We start from the raw sequence: 21,200 nt of genomic DNA, 5'->3' as shown, positions 1-21,200 counted from the left end.
CGATTTAGCGATATGTGTCCGTCCATTAAAAATTGTAAACAAGCTTAAGGCCGCAATTATGGACCGATTGTAACGAATTTTTTAAGGAGGTTGGGTTCGGGCCAGAATAGAAATGATTAGTTTTGCTGATGATCTGAAATGTTCAGGGAATGAAATGGACCAAAAACAAAATTATAACCAATTTTGTAGCGGCTCTGTAGGTCAAAATAATAACCCGCAAAATTTTAAACAAATTTTGAGTTTATGATGAAGAAGAAGCGTACAAACCAACGTGAAGATCAGATAATACTTAGCTGGTTAAATGGACTAAAACTTTTTTGTGAAATTGGTAAAAACTTCAATAACATAGCGGTTAAACAACGGAAGTAGTAGTACTACATAAGTGGGTTTCATTACATTTTAGTTTGTGTGAACTAAATTTTCCCTTTTCTGCTACAAAAATGTCTTTGTCTTGCTAGAAATTTTTTTGGTTTTGGTCATAAGTATAATACAATTCATCTCTGATATTTGATAATTAAATTTTCACAATCATTGAAAAGAAGTTCCGTGGAGAGCGATTGTCCAGGGATAGTGGTATAGGGTATCCCATGGTCGGCTCCGTCCGACTATAGACTTTTATTACTTGTTTTTATTTCATTACGTGATTATGAAACGACTTCATAACATAAATGAAGTTCTACGTTACATCAATGAAATGTATCATTGATTTTGAATCAACGTAATGCTTCATTGCATTAATGAAAGTATTTCGTTACATGAATGAAAATATGTCATTGCATTAATGATAGTACTTCATTGTATTAATGAAAGTATTTCATTATATTAATGAAAGAATTAATTAAGATGTTTCATTGCATTAATGAAGAGGTTTCATTGCATCAATGAAGAGTTTCAGTGCATTAATGAAGAGGCTTCATTGCATCAGTGAAGAAGTTCCATTGCAATAAAGAAAAAGTTTCATTGCATCAATGAAAAAATTTCATTGCGTTAATGAACAAATTCGTTAATTTTACTTCAATGAAACTTTTTTCGTTTATTCAATGAAGCTCTATGTTGGTTCACAATCAATGACAAATTTCATTGATGGAACGTAAGATTTCGTTTATATTATGAAGCTTTTTTTTCAGTGTTAACTATATTCTGACATTCAGAATCAACGACAATACATATGTATATATCTGCAAGGTACACAGCCCAACTCGATCTTACTCACAACTAGTTTCATCATTTATTGCAAAAATTTACCTAGAAAAAAATTAACAACTTCGTACATCAATTATTAAAAAACGTACACTCCATTGGAGACACTCAACATTTTAAATTCGTTTCACACACCTTTCAATTACAAAAAATATTCAAAAATCATTGTTTATTTTAGATACTATAGTATTTTAATAAACAACTTAAATTTTGAGCAAACATTTTCCAAATATGGTCACTTTGATCTGCTTTTATTCTCTTTGGTAGAGGCTCATCAGACATATCGGCTGTGGAGTGGCTTCGTTGTCATCAAACTTTTTCTCTTTCAAATGCAATTTGTTTTTACAAAGATGGATATTTGTCCATTCATTGAATGTCTTCCATAACAAACGCTTAGCGTAGCCTTTGAAAGTAATGAGTTTGGCTCTGAACGCTAACACGCCGTGACAACACTTTTTTGAAGCTAGAATTTCTTTGGCCCATACATTTTTCATTTCTGAGAGGTCAAAGAATGTGCATATCCGGTTAATACCCCGTTTTAGGAACGCTGACAATAATTATATGCCTTTTACGACAAATGTAGATTTTGTCAAAATAATTAGTGGACCGATCCACACTTGGGGTCTAAAACCATTATTTCCATGAGGTACATTTTTAGTGGAACGATACATACGTGGGGTCTAAAAAAATTATTTCCATGAGGTACATTTTTAATATTATCAAAGGGTATATAACCTCGTTAGCCTAAAGGCTGGGAGAATAATAATGCTAAATTCGTTGGTTGTTCAGCTCATCAGGCATATTATGAGTGGCTAGACAAAGATCGAGTTTGTTAACTTTTATTTATGCGAATAGCCCTGCATATTTCTATATTTGAAATATTCTTAAAGATTTTTCCGCCCGAGCCAATCTAGCCCAGCAAAAATTTGTAAGTCACATGTGCCGAATGGTCCATTACAAAATAACTTCATAAACAGCAAGAAAAAAAATTATGGGTTATTTCTTAATGAAGGAGCCGCAGTTTGCTTTGCCGATTTTAAATTTAATGTTAGTCTATGCACTGTTTTCGCTTAAGAACTTGTTATTGCTAAACCTTTGTCTTTGTTGTGTAAATTTTTAAACAGGCTTTTGCTAAATGGGCTATTATTAAGTCGTCGAGTTTTGACTGCATATCTGTGTGCTTATACAAATTAATATGCAAATAAAGATGGCAGTGGTGGCTAGTGTATTGTTAACCGATCACCATAATAATTTCTATTTAAAGATTTGGGTCAAATGAAAAACTTTTGGTGGGTATTTCTTCCTTTTTTTTTTTTGTTCTGTTTTTTATTTTTTGGACAACCTACTGTACATGCCCAGTAGTGTTTAGTACGCTGCAACACACATCGGACAAAATAAAATGTCAAATGCATATTTTCTCGTGCAGGAGCATTCAGTTTAATTGAATTAAAGTCATTATTTTTTATTGCAGTCTGACATCAAAATGGCGGTTAATTAGGAATTTATCAACTTGAAACTCAATCGCCGGCAGAGCTTTGCATTTCTCCGTCCCCCCCTTTTGTCATAATTAACAGCCGAGAATAGTTTTCGTCATCATTGCATGCAAATTCAAGTGAAGTAATTCAATATGATTTACTTGTTTTTATTTATTAACCAAAACATTTTTTGCTTTTTTGTTGAAAATAACGAACTGGAGAAGGGTAAAACAAAAATAAACAGTGAATGAAGTGGTGAAGGTATACGCTTTTATAATAACAGTGTATACATTTGTACATACATAAATATGTATGTAATTACAATGAGGTATACAATGTAACTCAGGGATCTGCACGAGCTGATTCCATCGTATTTCATTATCGCATACTGTTTGGGTTTCTATTGTTTTCAACTGCCATCATATCCTATGTTATTGCATTCTAGTATTTCCAATCAACCACTGGATTTTTTCTGAAAACACAATCAATCCATTTTCTATATAATATTAATAATAACAATAACATTAATAATAATATATCAATGATAGAAATACACGCGATGTAAAAATCCGAAAAACATCTTATCTGGGTCATATAATGCGCAATGAAAAATATAAGCTCCTCCAAGCCATTATCCAAATCACAATAGATGGAAGAAGACCAAGAGGCAGAAAAGAAACATCATGGATAAGAAATATTCAAGAATGGACGGGAATGCAAGACGAAAGAAACCTCCTGAATGCTGCCAAGAATCGAAACCTATCTATAATGGAATAAAAAATATAATTAAATTGTTAACAATGTAAAACATAATTGTATGATCGCTAACACCCGAATACGGGTTGGCAAATAAAGAAAGAAAGATAGAAATACTCAAAGATAAACACCAAACAACATTTGACACTTCACTATTTTGGAAAAAACCCCAGAATGTGCCCTTTCGCCATTTCATGCAGATCTCTGGTAAACATAAATACGTACAACGTACATTAGGGTTACAACATTTTTGCATTTTTGCAAATATCAAAAATATTTAGAAATTCATTGTCACATTCCCCTACCGTTAAAAAGTTTCCGCACAGTTTCTTTTATTTTTGCATTACCACAGAAAATCATTCTATATTAAGCTATTAATTTATTGAATTTGATTGTCCTTTCCAGAACTGCAAGAATCTACATATTTCTACTATTTTTCGATATCGTAGTTGAAAAATTGTTATCGTAGTAAAAATTTGTAAATTCTTACAGGTTCCGGAAGGAACAGACATTGAATTGTATGTACATATATGGAATATCCGATCATTCTCACGGTGCGCCTTAACTAACTTTAAATGAAAGGTGCTTACACCTGTGAAGTTTTTTGCAGATTCTGAATCTACAGTGTTCAATTCAAATATTTACTGAACCATGCAAAAAAAAAAAAAATAATAATAAATAAATGTAACTGCACCGTACCATGTAAAAATGGCAATTTCGAAATTTTGTAAAAAACAAGTAAAAAAGTGTCAGACGGCTTTGCCGATCAGCCAATGTGAAGTGAAACTTTCACCTACGGACAGATCGAATGTATTTAATGTCTCTTTAGAATTGTGTGGCCCTTTTTGTACATTTGAACTTGTCGACAAAAATGTGGATTAAGAGTTAACTGCACTAAGACACAAATGTTGAACTTTTGTGGGGAAGGTACCCTTAGGGAGGACCGATATGGGTCATTTTAGAAGTGAAACTAAATTTTGACAAAATATTAGGAGATCCAAAGTTTGGACCAAATTGGTTGCCCTATTCAAGTGATATCGTCCTAGCATTTTAGTCACATTTTTTAATATCGGGGAGAAGTACCGGACGTTGTGGACCGGTATTGCCCCATGAAACCAAGTTTGGATATAATATGACGAAGACCAAATGTTGGACCAAATCAGTTGAACAGTCGGTGACATAGGGATTTTTTACACTTTTCGGACTGTTTTACTAAGAAATATGAAATTAGCCCTGAAAAAAACTTTTACCGTCGTAATGGAATCTACAGTGTTCATAGATGAGAAAAATTAAAAAACAAAAAAATCGCCGGAGGGATTTTCAAATAAATAGCAGTCAAAGTTCACATTTTTAGGGTTTTTTAGGTTTTCACTGTTTTGCTTGGAAACCGCAAGACCTATAGTAATGGGACTAAAGAAAATGTTGTAGCTGTGACTTTTTCCTTGGTTTTACAATATTTGAAATATCGCCTCCCTATAAAACAATATCAGGTACGGTACCCTTAACTAACTTTAAATGAAAACGGCTTACATCTGGGAATTTTTTTGCGGATTCTGAAGCAACAATGTTCATAGATGAGGGAGGGATTTTGAAGTAAATCGCACTCAAAGTTCAAATTTTTAAGTTCCAAAATACCCCCTATTTTCGGTATATACTCAAAAATCATGACATTTGATGATTGTTATTCTTTGCAAGGATTAACTGCTAACAAATATCAACAATATAAGGCATAGAATATTCCTACTAACAGGGTTACCATATTGTCCGAGGGAGTATTGCCATCAATTACAATAAATACTACCTACTAAAGAATACCAGGCCATATTTACAGTAAAAGACACCAAACAAGTTCCATAACACGCGCCTAAAAGTGGTTTATTTAACTAAAATTGGATTAAGGAATAGGGGCATTCCCATAAACAAATCAAAATATGGCCAAAAAGTAACAAAATCGCTTAGAAATGCATATGTAAGATATTACCAGTTTATACTGATTTTGTAACTTAGACTTCTCTAAGTTGTTTTGGTTTCCATGGTAACACTGTAGCATGGATCTCGAATGTCGAATGTCTTAAAAGTAGTCGACTATCAAACTTGAATTAGGTGACAATGGTTGCGTAAGCGACTATATGCCTACCTCATTCAAGTTTGACTCCTTAACTATTATCTTCCCAAGCAGAGACGCATGGGCTGAGTGCATATCTCCTCTGGAAGGTCTGGCAATTTACACAGATGGGTCCAAGATGGAAGAAGGTACTGGCGCTGGCGTCTACTGCGAGAATCCACCAATAAAAAACTCATATAAGCTTGACGATAATTGTTGTGTTTTCAGGCGGAGATTCTTGCTATCAAGAAAGCATCTGAATTGGTGAAATGGCTTAAAGGCAGTCTTACAGGACCGGTGACTATATATCGTCGGTGTCATGCTTAAGTGTTCCATACGCCATTTTTGACATTTTGAGATAAAGGTACCTTACACGATTTTGAACCATGCTCTTTCAGATTTTTTGGTCGATTTTTCTCTATCTCTTATAGTTTCTGAGATATTCAGATGCCACTATGTTACATATCCGCTTTTTGACCCAAAAAACCGTGTCGTTTTGTTCCATATCCACAATGCCTGACGTATGGAACAAAACAATCTTGAACTTTTTAGTTCCATATCCATGTCGTTTGGCGTATGGAACAAAAATAGACAAAAACGAATTGTTCCGCACCAAAAATGATGGCGTTTGGAACAAAAAATTGCCATGTTTTGCCAAGTTACGGAAAAATATGGCGTATGGAACAAATTGTTTTAAAGGACTTGGTTTATAGGCCGTTTATATATAACAAGGTTAACCCAGTGGGTCTGGGTTTCAAATGTCATTTCCATTGTATATACTTCAAACAAATCCTCATAAAGAAGGTTAACCCTGCAAAAAACTATAATATAAACGCCGTATTAAAAACTGAAGAATAATAGTTTCTAAATCCAAATATTTTTGAATATTGTATTGTTATATGAAACCGAAAATCAATCAATCGTTTAAACAAAAAAATCCCTAGATTAAAGACAAAATTTTGATGTAAGTCCACAAAAATATACGCAAAAACGTTCACTCGACTTGAAGCTAGTGTGGACACCGACTAAAAAATGGTATTATAAGAAAGACGCGTTAAATGTTTTATGTTACCTTAGAAATGCAAAATATCGATCCGATTTGTTTGATGTTACCACAAAAAATAGTGATAAGTGGAGGCAATCCCTTAAATAAATGTTAAGGAAACTTATAATAATGGTCCTTATTGTATTTATATGAGAAAAATAAATGTTTCATTTAAAGTCCTGATTTTTAAACTCCACAGTAGCACTTCATATAAGGGAGGTGGAACACGATTGATAAAAAGTGTTTTGGTTGAAATGTGACAAAATGTGTTCCATGTGACCCAAACTGCCAAAAACATGAGAAAAAGATTCCATGGAACAATTCAGCAACTTCTTGCAATAACAAAAATTGGCCATAACTTCTAGACTATCACAGATATCTGACTAAAATAAACTACTGATATATTCTATGAGTTTAGTTAAGTAGAACTGAGCTCTTAAAGTTTTGGATTATTGTACCTATTTTGTCCTGTATGGTCTTAAACATTAACTTGAGTTTTTCTCGAATCAGGCAAATGGCGTATGGAATACTTAAGCATGACACCGACGATATGTCGTCGAGGAACGGCTTCCCTACTCTCATTTGATAAGTTAGGGATGAAAATCGCGGTGGGACTTATAACTGGTCACTGCAGAGTGAGGTCCCTAACTTCAAAATGGGACGACAGTGGCATTGACTACTGCAGACTATGTGAAGATGCGGAGAATATAGAGTTTGTCGAACATCTGCTTTGAGGGTGTCCCATGTTGCAAACAAGGAGATACCGTACACTAGGCAGATATGAGATAGACACTCTAACCTTCCTGTCTAACATACACTCTGCTTCATGTCAATAGCACATTTCAAATTGCTTTTTGTTACTTCAGTTTAGTCGATTTCCGTGGAATAACCTCGGGAAAGTTTATATACAGTGATGTGAGAAATAATAGAGCCACTGAAGTTACAACGCATTAAACGTTTCTAAATCACTTCTGAAAAGTGTTTAATGGCGCAAATTGCATTTTTATAGAGGAACATTATCCCATAAATAAAATTCAGTCAACATTTGTCCAATTCGGGGGTTGACCTTGTATTAGGCAGAGCAGAGCCTGTAAAGGGCTGTGCGAAATAATAGGGCCACTTTAGGTAAATAAGACAATTTCTTAAGGAAATTTAAACTTGATCGTCAAAATCATAGGGAAAACTTTAGTTTTCCTTCCTAACATTATTTTCCTGAATGAACCTGCACTAAAAATTAAAATTGTAATTCCCCTTCTAGAGTTAATGGGGCTGAAAACCCATATGGACCCAGAATCAAAGATAATGCCCCATAAGGACCTCCAATATATTGCAAATTGCAATAATATTTGTGATTGTGAAGAAAATGTGCTAAACTACTATCAAAAATAAGAAAACATTAAAAACCCGTCGAAAAAAGTTAATATTTTTATGATTTTAGATAAAAAATGGGAGGTCCTGTAAGGAATATTACCCTTTGTAGCTCCTCTGCTCCAATAAACGAGCAAATAATGGATTGCTATTAACTCTAACAGATCTAAGATGTTATTTAAGAACAGCCTAAAACAATTTATGGGTACAGAAATCACGAATCCTTAACATAAAGACAGAATATGTTTACACGTGATCGTAGATGAACGCGTGGGTTGGCCTATGGCTGAACATTTTCCTTGACAGGTGGTACAACATTTATTTAACTCGAAGGGACAGCTTCGGATATCATTTTCATTCACCACTGGTAGCCTGGGCATTTAATAAAGCCAACCTCGATATTTTATGAGGGCTGAAATACTCAGCAATAAAGGAGGTAGCCAGAGATGGGTATTCTTCGAGAACTGTTATCAACATACTCTGTCTTTATGTTTAAGATTCGTGATTTCTGTACCCATAAATTGTTTAAGTCTGTTTTTAAATCACACCTAAGATCTGTTAGAGTTCATAATAATCCATTATTTACTCGTTTATTGGAGCAGAGGAGCTACAAAGCGTAATATTCCGTACAGGACCTCCCATATTTTTGCTCTAAAATCATAAAAATATTAACTTTTTTCGATCGGTTTTTTATGTTTTCTTGTTTTTGAAAGTAGTTTAGCACATTTTCTTAACAAACACAAATATTAATGATATTTGCAATATATTGGAGGTCTTTATGGGGCATTATCTTTGATTCTGGGCCCATATGGGTTTTCAGCCCCATTAACTCTAGAAGGGGAATTATAATTTTAATTTTTGGTACAGGTTCATTCAGAAAAATAATGTTAGGAAGGAAAACTAAAATTTTCCCTATGATTTTGACGGTCAAGTTTAAATTTCCTTAAGAAATTGTCTTATTTACCTAAAGTGGCTCTATTATTTCGCACACCTCTTTACAGGCTCTACCCTGCCTAATACAAGGTCAACCCCCAAATTGGACAAATGTTGACTGCATTTTATTTATGGGATAATGTTCCACTATAAAAATGCAATTTGGGCCATTAAACACTTTTCAGAAGTGATTTAGAAACGTTTAATGCGTTGTAACTTCAGTGGCTCTATTATTTCGCACATCACTGTATGTATCTTGGTTTGAAATTTTATGAAGTATCTTTCAACAGAAAGTTTGGCTTCGATAACGTACCGTTATAATTATACCCTCAGCCTTTAGGCTATGAAGGGTATATACACTTTCATACGGGCAAAATGTGCCTCATCGAAATAATGGTTTTAGACCCCAAGTATGTTTGGACGAAATGTGTTTCAGACAATTTGGAGTCGATTGAGCAATGTCCGTCCGTCTGTCTGTCTGGCTGGAGCGCACGATAACTCTCGAAGGGATGAACCGATTCGGTTCAAATTTTGGCTTTCGTAATATTTTGTCCAAACTTAGTTTAAGTTCGAAGATGAGCTATATCGGTCCACTCCTTCCGGTACCTCCCCCACAAAAGTTCGAAAATGTTCGGAAAATTTGTACGCACGATAACTCTTGAAGGGTGTAACCGATTTGGTCCATACTTTGCCCATCGTGGAGCGTGTACCAGACTTAGATCAGGTTTTAATATGGACTCAATCGGTCCACTCCGTCGGGTACCTGCCACACAAAATTTTGGAAAAGTTCAGTTTAGGAACATCTCTCGAATCGCTTTGATTTTTGCTTTAGCAACTTGTATTCACTGCCCTCCATACGACGGTATAAGTTTCATCAGGGACAAGTCCATCCTTCCTGAGAAAATAGCCTGAAAGTTGCAAAAAACCCCTATGACACCGTGTGAGGAGGTTGGAGGGCAAAATAACTCTCGAACAGGTCTGCCGATTCGGTCCAAAGTTTGGCCTTAGTAATATTTTGTCCAAACATAGTTTAAGTTCGAAGATAAGCCATATCGGTCCACTCCTTCAGGTACCTCCCCCAAAAGTTCAAAAATGTTCGGAAAAATTGTGCGTACGATAACTCTTGAAGAGAGTGGCCGAATTGGTCCATACTTTACACATCCTAATATATCTACCAGATATAGATCAGGTTCAAATATGGACTATATTTGTCCACTCCATCCGGTACCTCCCACTGAAAATGTCGGATACATGTTCACTTTAAGACCTGCTTTCGAATCACTTTGATTTTTGTTGAAGCAACTTGCATTGCTGCCTCAATTGCGATGGTAAAAGTTGTTTCAGGGGCAAGTTCATACTTCTTGAGCAAATATCCCTGAAGTTCTAAAGAACCCCTATGGTACCATATGTAGTGGCTGGAGATCCATTCTTTTTAGTATCTCCTCCGCAAAACTTTTGATATTAAATCATAATCAACATTTTTGTTAGTTCAAACGCCCAAAATTTTTAAAACTCCCTAAATACATGCGTTTTTTGGAAAAAAAAAAATGTTTCAATAGACACAGGCTGAGGGTATATCTCTGTCGGCAAAGCCGACTGATACTTTTTTACTTGTTTTTTTTAATTTTCTTTCAAAAATCCCAAAAGTTGTACGGTTAAATTGTTTCATCGGAATAGCACATTTTTTAATAACTTGAGTAAAATGTAAATTTTGAATGGTCCATATGGCAACCCTCTTAGTAGGATATTCTATGCCTAATATTGTTGATACTTGTTAGCTGTTAATCCTTGTTAAGAATAAAATTCATCAAATGCCATAAGTTTTAAGCATTTACCGAAAATTTTGCAAAAAAAGTCGACATTTTTATCACAACCATTGTCTTTTTTCACTAATTAATGCATGAAAAATGTGTTTTCTTAGCGTGAAAACAATTACTTCACAAACTGTATGTTTACAAAAATGTTTGTTCCAAAAATGAAAATCGAAAATGTTATAAGGAAAAAAAAAATATGATCAAAAGGTATTTTGAAATCGCTGCCGAATCGACCTATTTTTGGTAATAGCCCTAATGTAAATACATGTGTATTTTTATTGGCGCGCTTCACTAAGCTTCATTGTTGTTTGGCAACCATATAAGGCAAAAAATTAAAGCGATTATCAGATTTCTTTAGTGGTAATCCGCACAAATAAAAATTTCAATTTTTATTCAATCTTCAAAAGGCAAATGAGTCTTTAATGAGACCATTGAAGAACAATTAACTTTTTCTTTTACTTCTTACAGTTTATGATAGCTTTCTCTGGAGATATGTAAGTAGTACATAGACAAATCGACATGTTTTTGATTTTTGTTAATTCCTTATTATTTTTCGGTTATTATTTTTTTTCGTCTAATTCCATAACCTGCAAAATCTATTGGCCTGCTTCTCTAAGACGATTCCACAGTCTATACAGTCGGACAATAAGCCCAGCTGATTGTTGTTTGTTTTCAAAAACATTATTGTGATTTAAAATACAAAGAAACTTAAATCACAATAATGTAAAATCTATTATGTTTGTTGTCAAAAGTTGTTAACAGAACTCTTAATGGCCGACCTTCTATAGGCCTTGAACGATGCGAAACAAAATTCGTTCGACTTGCTACTAAATTCCTGTTATTGGATTTTTTATTGAAAACACAATTGAATCAAATATTTTTCAAAAACAAAAGTTTGATATTATTTCGAACGATATTGGTTTCGAATCGTCTTAGTGAAACTGTATGTATTCTGTTCCTCTCTACTGTAAAAACAGGTAGTGGGTGTTATATACAAATAAGCAAAACCATTTAGTGAAATAAGCGTAAAATGAATATAGGTACGTATGTACATATCAGAGAAACATTTCCATTTTTCTAAAATTTTTGGAATGAGATTTCCTAACTAGTTTTTGAAACAACATTAAATGCTTGCAAAAAACAAGCACTATCTATATATGGCTTAAAAATGCAGATCGGCTTTAAACCACTCTCCAGAGGAATGCCAATAGAAAAATATCAATTGAACAACTAGAAAAATGAGTGGATGGGAAGAAGATCGACAGCAGAATAATAATGTAGATTATCGATGTGCAAAGAATAATATAAATGGTTAATGATGGCGTGAAAGCCAGAGTTGCCACTGGTATGCGAAATTTATGCACATTTTCTTCAGACTCCACATGTTATTGTCGGTTAATTCGCAAAACATGATGTTATTAAATACTGTCACATTTTCGCATCCATGGGTTTCTCTTCAAACACACAAAGCTTGATATTATAATTTTACAGGAAATATGTGGAGAAGCGTTGGCGATCGGAGCCCGTAATTTTTTTTGTTCCAAAAATCATAACATTTGAACCAATAATTTTAACGGCATATGATGAAGAATGAATAAGGCTGGCTACAGATTTTTACATTATTAACTTTTTTTTTTTTAGAATTTATAAATAAGTAAGTATTTTATTTATTTTTTTTATCAACTTTACAATAATGCTAAGCCATCGGGCCAATTTAAATGAATTACATTATATTACATATGTGTATGTTATCACTACTCAGAGTGCATATAAAACTAGGTATATGATATAATCCTATAATTACAAATACTCCAAGCCATAAGGCTAAAACAAAATACAAATATTTATATTCCCACTACTCAAATGTAAGAAAAGATTAAAAAAAAATGTAAAAAAATAAACTATAGATAATAATAAGGTTATAACCCTTCATATTTGAACTGACAGTTAAAAACAGTGAGATCACTAAAATAATAAAAAAAAACAATTTGGCGTTCATCAAACGATGGAAAGAGAAAGTATCTGAGCGTCAGAGTAGGTGTTGCAGAAGATGTCTTGAGAAAGAAGCTGGTGATATATTAAATACTTTTAAATTGTTGGGCAAAATATTATATAGCCGCGCTACTCTTACTTGGAATGATCTATCCATTAAAAAAATAGCACTAGAAATATTCAATTGGCTCCTTCTTGTAAAAGTGGAGAAGTTGAACAAAGACAATAACAAAGTAGGACATTGGTTACGAACCAACTTATAGAAAAACACCAGTAATCGAAGTTTTATAAAATTTGGAAAAAAGGTCCCTAGAAATTTAATGGTATATGGCGTAATGTGATCACGCCTATTAATGCCGTAAACATAGCGAACTACTCTATTAATTGCGAGCGTAATCAAGTCAATAATTCCCTGACCTGCACCAGTGTATTTTAACGGAGTTTAAATCATCAAGCAATCTAATATTATTTTACATTCATATTATATTGGTTGGGGTTTTAGGTGAGTAAATAGTTCAATAATTACACTGTAAAGAATACGACATTTACGACATATGTGACTAAGCCCATTCGTGGCCTTCTGGTGTTACTGTTGATGCATTCGTGGTATATTTTTGTAATTTCTATGTTTGAATGACGATACATTTTCATGATGTACGTAGGTATGTGCATTTGTTTTATTTCTTCAGATAAAACACTTTTGTCGAGGTTTTGATCGGTTTTTCGAATGTACCTTGTACTATAGGTACTTTGGAGTATTTTATTTTGAATCTTTTGGATCTTGTCAATTTTACTTTGCTTTGCTCAGCCTCCCAAATTTGAATAACATGGGTACATATGGGCTTTAAAATTTGGTTATAAATAAGTACCTAGTTGTTACAAAAACAAAAGAAATGTAAACTAGTACCTACTGGACTAATTTAATTGCGACAATTGGAATTTTCATTGCTAGCGGCTAATATTTACCTGATACTAACTATTGCTCTTGTATTTTTTTCTCCTTCAGTACTCACTATACCGCCATTGAGCTATCAGTGGAAACCCTGATTTTTCATTAGTAAACTAAACAGGGCCATCTTAGTAAGAAAACAATGTTTGAACCCTGACGAGCACATGCTTTAGTAGGCAGAAAAGGCGCATGCTGCACAAAATCATGTGGGCCCTAAAAACATTTGTTGTCTTTCAGAACCTGTAATATAGGAAGGACCCCTCCAGTACTATCAAATGTTTGCTAGAAAATCCTTACTGTACTCCAAAACCTCCTTTTCTGCTAAAAAAAAGTGGCCGTATTTGCGCTTAAATACTGAGGGCAAAAAAAGAAATAAAGATAAAAAATCGTACAAAAAATTTTATTTTCAAATTAACACAGTTCAATGTAATGTATAAACGTCTTCCACCCCAGTTTATTCAATAATAATGGCACCATTGCTTTAATTGAGACAATGCAAAGAGGAAGACAACGACAAACTGGGAACAGTAAGTAGCCTATATACATATTCTCTCCTATAAAAACAATTATGTGTGAAATATCAAATTAAGAAATGTATCTCAAAGATGCCAACAACATCTAATTGTGTCTTTAATGAAGGTGTGAAACAGAATGGAAAGAAGTGGGCAATAATAATAAAAAAGCAAACAAAAGAATGATCAAGAAATAAAAACATCTGTCTTTTGGCAGCTCTGGGCATTTGTTTGTCCCTCAGACAAAACGAATTTGTATCTGTCCGTCTCTGTAAGCGTGTATTCTTTCGTTTCTGAGGAATGAATATTGATTTAGGCAAATGACGTCATTTCGATGTTATTTTTGACACATCTCAAAGATCACCTTCGATTTTGTTTTAATGTTATATTTCTTTCATGGCGGTTAATGATCTTTGGTGGAAATATCATCACAATCCCCCCAATAATCACCGAAGCAAACCAGCGCTACACTGTATTTATTATCGATGGATGGGTGATGGGTATTGGTTGTTTATAAAACAAACACTTGTGCAGACAGTAGTAAAATTGCAACATACATTCGTATTTCGAGATTTCCAGATGATAAATAAAAAACACAAGTACATGTAATTGACGTCAGCTATTTTGTAATACAAATACACTGTCAATATTTCAAAAGTCTATTTTTATAATTATGCAATTTGTTTTACTATTTTTTAGGTCATCAGCTAAATTTTTGCACTGTAAATCAACATAATATATTTTTGCATTCCATAATGGACAGACATCTGTTTTTTTTTCTCGCAGGATAAATACAAATAGAGTATTTGCGTTTTTTCTTTCAATACACTACAACAGAAATGCCAATTCTTTACGTATCAAACAAAACCTGTTGTTTTATTTGCCAACTCTTTCATCTCCTTCGTTACGTTTTTTTGTTTTCTTTTGTCACACACTTCACCAATTCTCTTTGGTTTTAGAATTGCTATTCTATTTGGTATTTTCTTGGTAGAATATATTAAATTTTAGCCACACATACTTCTTTCCTGGCGTTTTGCACACAAAATGCCTCCTATATGTAAAAAAAAACGATTTCACCACGAACGTAAGCGTTTTTTTTATGAAAAATTGTTTAGTTTCTTTTCGATAGAAACAAGTTAACACACGTATTTACGTATTTCACCAAAGACGGAAAAATATAAACTGGCTAGTCTAGGGATAAGTAAAGTCGATTATGGTTAATCGATTTTTAGCCGTAAATTTTCTAAAAGTCGTAGTCGACTATTTAATGTGAGAAAATCGAATAATCGATTATTCTTAATCGACTTTCGAAATAGAGTTGTATAGTTCATGACCGAACTAGTTCAATTGAACGATTCATTGAATACAGCGTATGAACTAGATCAGTCGATATAGTTCATTATAAAGCTGGCAAAAAATCGATAGCACTATCGATAAAATCGATTGTTTTTTAAAAATTAAATATCGATAGATAGTTTTGAACAAAAACCCCCAACCCAAAACTCATTAAAATAAATAGAAGTTTCGCTGCTTTTCGGTTTTGTGTGTGTGAGAAAATAAGCCCGTAGTCACACGTACATATTTTTCGGAAAGGTAAAATGTATTTTTTAATATTTTTATAAAATAAAAGCAATTTTTATTCTCCTTTGCATTTCTGTAAACTACTTGTGCAAAATGTCAAGAAAAGCATTGACATTTCCGCCATTTTCATCTCCAAATTAATGGTGTTGACAGCTTACCGATAATATCGATAGTAATCGATATTTTAAACTATTATATCGAAAATATCTAATGTTGGGAATATCGATGGTTTGCCAGCTCTAGTTCATTATAGTTCAATAGTTCACTGAACTATAATCAGTCGGCGACGATTTTTAGGTTATTGGCGAATCGTGGGCGCTATGAATTTTATATTATATATTTGAATACAGGACTATATAGTAGACACCCTGAGCATATCCGGAATGCCATATGAAGCTCCTATAACTTCCCCCGATGACGTAATTACAGCTTAAAGTACTCAAATAATTCAATTTTTACAAGATGCATCGTATGTTTTCTATATTTTTTGATATACAGTCAGGGACAAAAGTTTACGTACACCCCCTAAATCTCGGGTATTAGGGTTAGTAGTGATTCTTATGAAATTCCAAGTATGCAGTTTTATTTCGTCTCACTAATAAACAATATTTAATAGAACAAAAGTATATTCCATAATACAAATAACGGTAAATTTTACAAAAACCTAAAAATGATGGGGACAAAATTTACATACACCCCAAGGAAATATGCGTATTGCCCTGTAATTTATGGAAATAACAGTAAAATTTATACATTTTATTGTTTTAGCGAATGCCTCTGGGTGTTTGAGATATATTTTAGAGAAAAGAAAATAATTTTGGGGGTCAAATGCCGTTATTTAAGGTCAAACTTATTGTATGGCTTGTTAAAGCTGACCCTTGCTTAATTCTTTGCGATTTTAGGTAATGCACTTTAAAAAAACCACAAAATTAGTGTCAGATTACAAATTTTGAGACCCTAAAAAGCTTTGTAGTTGATCTTGTGCAAAGAATTACTTCTTGGACGTCGATAAATGCCCGCTTTTCATCAGATTTCTCAGAAAGTTAATAGATTCCGCGGAATTCTTGGTGCAAATTACATATAGAAGGCCTTGAATTGCCTTGTAATATGGTCTGATACAATCTTCTGGCATCAATTGAATCAGAAATGTGAAATATTCTGTTACAAACCTGTTCCCGAAGCTTCCAAAGCATCAAAATGTAAGCACTACCAAAAAAAGCATGAAATTTGTACTGTGAACAACGTCGTTTTCGTATTATGATCATTACCGTCACTATAGGGGCGAAAAGTTTTGTATAATTGTACATTTCTGAGTTAATTGATGCCAGAGGATTGTATCAGACCATATCACAACGCAATTCAAGGCCTTCTATATGTAATTTGCACCAAGAATCCCGCGGAATCTATTAACTTCCTGAGAAATCTGATGGAAAGCGGGCATTTATCGACGTTCAAGAAGTAATATTTTGCACAAGATCAACTCCAAAGCTTTCTAGGGTCTCAACATTTGTAATCTGATACTAACTTTGTGGTTTTTTTTTAAAGTGCATTACCTAAAATCGCAAAGAATTAAGCAAGGGTCAGCTTTAACAAGCCATACAATAAGTTTGACCTTAAATAACGGCATTTGACCCCCAAAATTATTTTCTTTTCTCTAAAATATATCTCAAACACCCAGAGGCATTCGCTAAAACAATAAAATGTATAACTTTTACTGTTATTTCCATAAATTACAGGGCAATACGCATATTTCCTTGGGGTGTATGTAAACTTTTGTCCCCATCATTTTTAGGTTTTTGTAAAATTTACCGTTATTTGTATTATGGAATATACTTTTGTTCTATTAAATATTGTTTATTAGTGAGACGAAATAAAACTGCATACTTGGAATTTCATAAAAATCACTACTAACCCTAATACCCGGGATTTTGGGGGTGTATGTAAACTTTTGTCCCTGACTGTATATTCGCCACAATTATTTCAAAAAATATTAGTGGCGAAAAACCCGCAAAAAATATTTGTTTGTATCCGAAAATAACGAAATTCTGGGTGAAACTCGTAAAAACCGATTTTGAGCTATATCTCATGAACAAGAGCTGATGGAGAAAAACCGTGACCAGATTTGAAAATAGCTCGCCGATTTCATTTAGAAACAACAACAACTTCGGTTGAAACAAAAGTCGTGTTGACCAGTGTAATTTATGGAGTATTTTGGAGACAAATATAAAAAATCGTAACATCTAAAGTATAGGAACCCTGAAATATGCCTTGCAAGAAGAATGGGGAAAAATTCCGAAGCTTGCCCCGAAAACTTAGTTAAATCTTTGCCAAAAAGGCTAAAAGCTGTAAAGGATAACAAAGGATGTCATAGGGCTGAAACCCTAAAAATTCATTTTTGTTTCATGAAACTTTTAGATTGCATACTTTTCACTGTGAGGTAGAAATCGATGTTGTTTAACCATTTTTATTTTTTTTATTTAAATTTACCTGAATTTCGTTCATTTTATTTTATTATATTTAAGTTAAGAAACTAATGTAAAAATATAAAAAGGAATGAAATCGCTATCATTAACCAATTCTTACCCAGCAAAATGTTCGACGCCAAAGATGCCATTCAATCATGGGTGCACGTGATCTGGCATGTCATCTTTTTAGCATCTTCATCGATGAATTTTATATGAGCCTGATCCCCAAAAGATGCTATTCATTTTTGGATCCAAAGCATTTCATTTACACCAGTGCCTTGACATGTCATTTTCATCAATGCTTTGGCATGTCACATCCACCAATGCTTTGGCATGCCATTTTCACCCACCCTTTGCAATGACATTATCATACGACGAGAGTTTTAAGAACGTTGGTTGTGATTTCGAGTCTCCGACAACAAAGACATAAATACAACTAAGACTAGACAAAATGCATGCAACAAAAAAATGTTTACGAAACTTTGTATAGAAACATTACCCTTAACAGGTTGCAGCTAATTCAAAATCGCAACCAAGGAGGAACATTTCATGTAATGGTATCGGAAACGAAATTTATGAATTCAAGGATCTATTCAAGAATAATTCTATGTCAATTGGATCGGTAAATTCGGTTAAATACGTAAAAATGTATAAAAGAAAAAATTGTTATATCACCATATCGTGATATAACATTATGTTAAATTCAAAAGCCATTCACTGAAGAATGATAGCAAAAAAATGTCTTATCTTGTTGTATTTATGTCTTTGCCGACAACATCAAGCCTATTGTAAATAATTAATCTTATATACAGTTAGTCAACTATATTATTGCAAACGATGAATTGTTAAACATTTAGATTTTTAATTAGGAATTACTACAAGAAATTCTTTCAATAATGTTGGGTTTTTTGTACATATCTGTTGATTTACCTGTTAATGACAACATCCAGCCAAAAAATGTAGAAATCGGTCCTAAATTACAAAAACAACGGGCAAAAAGTACAGTTACCTGGTTTTTGTGTTGTCAACTAAATAATTACAAAATTACTGAATGTGCAGTAAAATCGTGGGATTTTACCAGCGATTTTTTTTCAATTAATGATTTTTATGATTTTATGGTATGTGGACATGTAAACCCATAATTTTTTATCATAAATTAATTGTTCTGTGTGTAACATAGACGGTATATTCCGAAAAAGATAAACTCTGGTAAACGGATTTCGAAAAATATGCTACATTTGGTCTATTCCAATTATAATAATAGTAAATCCGCCAGAGAAATCGCTAAAATCACTTCTCATAAGCTGATAACTATATGCAACATCATATACCGCACCGAGAGAGAAGGCAGGTTCAAACTAAAGACGTCACACTTTAGGCCAAAAGTAGTAAATCCACGAATTGGCAGGAGACTGATTAAAGAAATTTACGAAAGACCCCAAAGCAGCAACAGATAATTGCTTTTTCTAATCAAAATAGAATTTGGAGTAAGTGTTTCACATGGAAAAGTCAGAAAAGTGCTACATAATAACAAGCCTTCATCATGAGTGACTAGGTAAAAACTATTGCCCTCCCAGCACAACATATAGAAACTATTCTGACTTGTTACCATAACTTTTCATGCCATCTTATGTATTGGGATGTCGTTATATTTTCTGATAAGACTAAAATTATGTTGTACTATCACGATGGGCCTCAAAAAGAACTGCGAAACCCATTTATAGTCATGGAAAACAAGAATTAAATACATACCGCAAAGTTCGGAAAACTGTCAATTATTGTATTGGGTTGTATACCAAGCAGTGACGTTGGTGACATCCAGATTTTGAAGGAAACAATGACAGAGTACGTTTATTTAGGTGTTTTAAAAATTATTTAACCAAAAAAACGTCAAGAAATTTGGACCTGTTGACCCTGAAAATGCAAAAAATTGCAATATGAATACTACCAAGACAACGACCCTACGCATAAATCGTATTTATGTTGGACTTGGTTGTTATACAACTGCACCAAAGTCATTGACACCCCAGTCCAAAGCCTAAATATTAACCCAACATCGACAATTCATAGGTACACCTGAAGAAAAAAGTCGGGAATAGGTCGCCCACTATCCTGGGGTACTAAATACAATGTAATAAAGAAGAATGGCTAAAAAATACCATTGGAATATGACATTCCGAAACTTATTTATTAAATTCAGATACGTTTACAAGCTGTTTTTGATGACAAATGTGGGCATAGGAAATATTAAAACCAACTTTTCGAAAAATACCGTGAAAAACTGAAAAGTTGTGAATTTTGCAATTCTTTAGTTGTCAGTGCAAATAATGAGTTGTACTCATTTTTGTTAATTTTAAGAAAATGTTTAGTGAAATTTAGCTACTTTTTATTTTATTATATTAATAAACATGTGTAAGAATTGTATTGTTAACAAAAATATTAATAATAATATTTATTTATACCAATAAAATTATGTTTTATTTAAAAATTTATAATAATATTGGTTTTGCAATAATATAGTTGACTAACTGTATTTAGAAAAATGTGTACAAATAAAAACTCAAAATTCAACTCTATTGGATCGATGGAATGGGTTCAAATGCTGATGAAAAGATCGGATCTTTCACGACATCCTTTACATGGGTTCCAATGCTGATGAAAAGATCGGATCTTTCACGAATTCTTTTGCATTGATTCAAATGCTAATGAAAAGATCGGATCTTTCACGACTTCGTTTGAACCAATGCAAAAGATGACATGAAATCACGTCATCGCATGGAACCACTTCCTTCAAATTTTGCTGGGTAGCAATCGCAGTTTTAATGAATGAAACTGAAGTGGATACTTTTAACTGTGATTCAATGTATATTACAATCGGCCTGTAAAATTAATGTGCTTTCTTATTATGAGCAAATTTTACATAAAATCTGTTTCTAGGGGCCGTAGAATTGTATAGGCAGATGTATGAAAAAATAGAAAAAACGAGGCGTTAATAAGAGAATTACA

The 21,200-nt window shown here is 33.3% G+C and overlaps 2 protein-coding genes across 4 annotated transcripts in view; both read right to left on the bottom strand.

The window, feature by feature from the left end:
• Positions 1-15,304, bottom strand: part of LOC141404139 (lipopolysaccharide-induced tumor necrosis factor-alpha factor homolog) — a 50,254-nt gene extending 34,950 nt beyond the window's left edge. Inside the window, exon 1 of one of the 2 annotated variants that reach the window (XM_073987463.1) lies at positions 15,167-15,304. The gene's annotated coding sequence lies outside the window, so the exon portion shown is untranslated. Of the gene's footprint in view, positions 1-14,705; positions 14,808-15,166 lie in introns of those variants that run through there. The other variant, XM_073987465.1, reaches the window with a different exon arrangement.
• LOC141404138 (LITAF domain-containing protein-like) overlaps positions 1-15,307 on the bottom strand; it is a 57,280-nt gene extending 41,973 nt beyond the window's left edge. The window contains exon 1 of one of the 2 annotated variants that reach the window (XM_073987459.1): positions 15,167-15,307. The gene's annotated coding sequence lies outside the window, so the exon portion shown is untranslated. The remainder of the gene's footprint in view (positions 1-15,166) is intronic. The other variant, XM_073987461.1, reaches the window with a different exon arrangement.
• Between the last annotated feature and the right edge of the window lie 5,893 nt (positions 15,308-21,200).

The sequence above is a fragment of the Musca autumnalis genome, unplaced genomic scaffold (assembly GCF_047663935.1).
Source record: "Musca autumnalis isolate F117 unplaced genomic scaffold, ASM4766393v1 scaffold_4, whole genome shotgun sequence".
In the NCBI taxonomy this organism is placed as follows: Eukaryota; Metazoa; Arthropoda; class Insecta; order Diptera; family Muscidae; genus Musca; species Musca autumnalis.
The sequence above is the reverse complement of the archived record's forward strand: the minus strand, read 5'-3'. Positions and strand labels throughout refer to the sequence as shown.